Here is a 3,609-nt window from a genome sequence, read left to right as displayed (position 1 = left end):
CATACGAAATCGTAATATCACTGGTTTAACATTGAAATCTGTGAGTAATATAAAATCGGAGAGTGGAATAAAAATATCAAATATTTTAATGGATTTTTTTAAACTCCTGTCAACTATACAGAACTATCAAAAAAAAATACCAGTAAATTCTTATCGGATGGGTTAAGTTATAAATCTACTCGTGATTCACGTAATTGGGCGAGGACGGCCAAATATCTAGCAGGCAGGCGGCTAACAGCCCAGAACTGGTCCTGGATAGAATTGGATGCAGTATACGTGTAGCATCCACCCAAGGTCCCTGGCTTCCACCAGCTAAACTGGGTGAGGTTGGTGCTCTGTAATGCGCACATGCAAATCTAGCTTTTTGGATGCTGACAATACAGCACTTCCACTCTGCCACTAATATTCGAATATACAATAGCAATCTTATCTTTTTTTCACATGTAGTATAGAAATTAATAAGATATATGATGCGGTTATAATAAAATATTGTACGATTATTTTCATATAATTAAAATTAATATGTATTTATTTTTTAGAAAATACAAGGGAAGCAGCGCATCCACCGCTTCTAATGACGACACACCACTGGTAATCTCTATGTACAATTTAGTCTCTACAGGGTTACACCACAATGAGATCTCGCACCACCTCAAAATCTTCCCAGGGCAGCCTCTGGTTCGACCTGTAAAAAAGTTCTCTTTCCAATTCGGCCCGGAGCAAAAACTATTGGCCACCCCTGATTTACATCATAAATTACATGTCTCTCCTGACAGCACCTCATATAATACACACATACATACATGCTATGCATGGAAGCATCTTCTGTTGCATTATTTTTGAACAAACCTGTATAATCCTGTAATTGGAACAACTCTGTTCTTATACAGAATTGTTCAAAAGTAGCATTGATCAAAACAATATATGAAAGAAAAATGATTCTATTAAGACAATTACGTACCTTGTTCCCTCTTGCAATAGCACTGTTAAACAGTGCAATGCCCTATCTCAATCATTCAGCTGCAGCATATCATGATACAATGAAATGTTGAAATGGCACTGCACTGTTTAACAGACCTTTTGCAAACAGTGCAGTTGCAAGGCAGGAATTATTTACTGGGTCAGAGCACTCCATGACCAGTAAACATTAATATGGAAAATACAAAAGTTTTGAATCTTGAATTAATTTATTTTAATTAAACCTAAAAAATATATTTTATGAATACAATATATTATATTGTGTGTATAGAACCATAAGCAACTAACTCTAAATTTTGCACTTTTTTAAAAGTAGCGAATTCCTATTATCTTGAACATACTCTTATTTGGGAACTACTATTATGTCTTAAATGCTATAAAAAAGATCATAACTTCTTACAAATGTCTTTACAGTATTGCATTTCTTTTATGTAAGACACTGGCCAGACAAAGCATCAGGGTTCCTTTATTAGCCTTTTTTTATACCCCCATACTCCAAGGCAATAGTGTTGCCAATCATACAAACCCAGAGGCAATAGTGTTGCCAATTGTACAAACCCAGAGGCAATAGGTTGCCAATATGTAACATTTTCTCTCCTCTTAAATAGTTACAAAATCTTCAGGATATTTTAGTTGACAGTGAACATGCATTTCCCTTTTGCTGAGTGTTGATTTCTTCAGGGTTGTTTGTTCTTCTGATTTACTGTTTGCATCATCAGTGTCTGTATCCTTTGGTAAGAAATGAGAAATTACTTGGTCTTGATGTCATTGCACTATATCTCCTTTAGGAGTGGATATTTTGCAAATCACTGGACCTGGCATGGTACCCAATAACTCCAGGTATTCATTTTTGATTCTTGTCATTATAATTTCTATACAACATGGGATCACCTATGTTCCTTTACAGATAGAACATAGCATCACTGAGATGTTTGGACTCTTGTATTTTATGTATTTCCAAATTTAGATTGTTATGTAAGTGAACTAGGAGAGTCACCAATTTCCTGTTCATTAAAAGTTCTGCTGGAGCTTTACCTGTTTATGAGTGAGGCACTGTTTGCAAGGTGAAGAGAATACATAATAAATTTACTTTCCACGCTTCCTCCCTTTATTTTGTCTGAACAGATTCGCTACAGTTTGGATGATGCACTCTGCTGGACCATTTGTTGCAGGGTGATACAGATGAGATCTAATATGATGGATGTAATTTTTTTGTAAAGAATTTTTGAAATTCTTGACTGACAAAAGATGAGCCACTATCTGACATAATAGTATCAGGTATGCCATGTATGGAGAATAGCTCACATAGCACAATGATGATTGTTGTAGAGGTTTTAGAATTGATGATTTTTATTTCTGGCCATTTGTAGAATGAATTGACCAGTACAAAAAACATTTTGCCTTTAAAAGGACATGCTAGATCTATGGGTAACCTAGACCAGGGTCTAGAAATCCAGATCCATGAGCAAGAAGATGTATTCTTCAGATTATTTCTTGTTTGTTGACATTTGCTACAATCACTAACTAATTGTTCAATATCATTGTCCATGTTTGGCCACAAGACATGACTTCTGGCCAAAACTTTCATTTTAAAAATACCTAAATGAGTTGAATGCAACAATTTTAGCACACTGTCTCTCAATTTCAGAGGTATCAAGAGTCTAACTCCCTAAACAATGTAATCATTTTGCATAGACAGTTCATCCTTCCTGTTGTTATAAGGTTTGAAATTTTCTTTCACTCAAATTTGCAGCCATAACTTTTTAATCCTGCTTAATACTACGGATAACACAGGACCTTTTCTGGTAAGTGATGCTACTACTCTTGCTTCCATAGGCAATTGCTGATTCATTCCCATTAGGAATATGTCAGCCAGTTCTGAATATTCACCTCGCATGTTCTGAGTGGTAATCAACTCATTCCATCTGAATTCACTTGTTTATTTTTAGGGCCTATATTCTAATGTGAAATTATAAGATCACAACATGAGTGTCCAACGTAACACCCTTAATGATAATATGGGAGGTATTTCTTTTTCGGGATCTAATAACCCAAGTAATGGCTTATGATCTGTAAAGTAGTGACCTTTTAGCGGAGTGGGGACAAAAGAGGCACGACCTTGTCAATTGGACCCACGTGCGGTCGGGTAATACCACTTGTAAAGTATTGACTTGTAAACAAGGGTAAGCAAAGGATGCGCCGGCTTTGTTAATTGGACCCACCTGCAGTCAGACGGTAATACAATTGCCATATCATAAACAAACGAACGTAAACAAGTGGCGGACGTTTGTGTGAGCTCCACTCTCGTCGGATGACGGCGGACCTGAGTGTAAGCTGTTCGGGCATAAAAAAGGGTCGTGATTGGTCGGAAGTTCCCGTTCCAAAATCCCTTAAATTGCGGGCCGAACGAGAGGGAAAGGGAGAAGGGCAAGAGACTGATACACGGTTGTCTCAGGCACTTGGGAAGCCCGCTGAGCGTAAAGAGAGAGTGTTCTCCTCTGTTAATCTTCTCAGGGACGGGTTAGTGCTGAGACCGGACCGACCGTGCAGTTGAGCCACTCCAAAAGCTGACTGAGGTCTCTCCCAAGAGTATTAGTTTCCAGACGCCAATCTGGCACGTGAGTTCACCAC

The sequence above is a fragment of the Centruroides sculpturatus genome, unplaced genomic scaffold (genome assembly GCF_000671375.1).
Source record: "Centruroides sculpturatus isolate CEXI.00-Female unplaced genomic scaffold, Cexi_2.0 scaffold1454, whole genome shotgun sequence".
In the NCBI taxonomy this organism is placed as follows: Eukaryota; Metazoa; Arthropoda; class Arachnida; order Scorpiones; family Buthidae; genus Centruroides; species Centruroides sculpturatus.
This window is presented reverse-complemented; position numbering follows the sequence as displayed.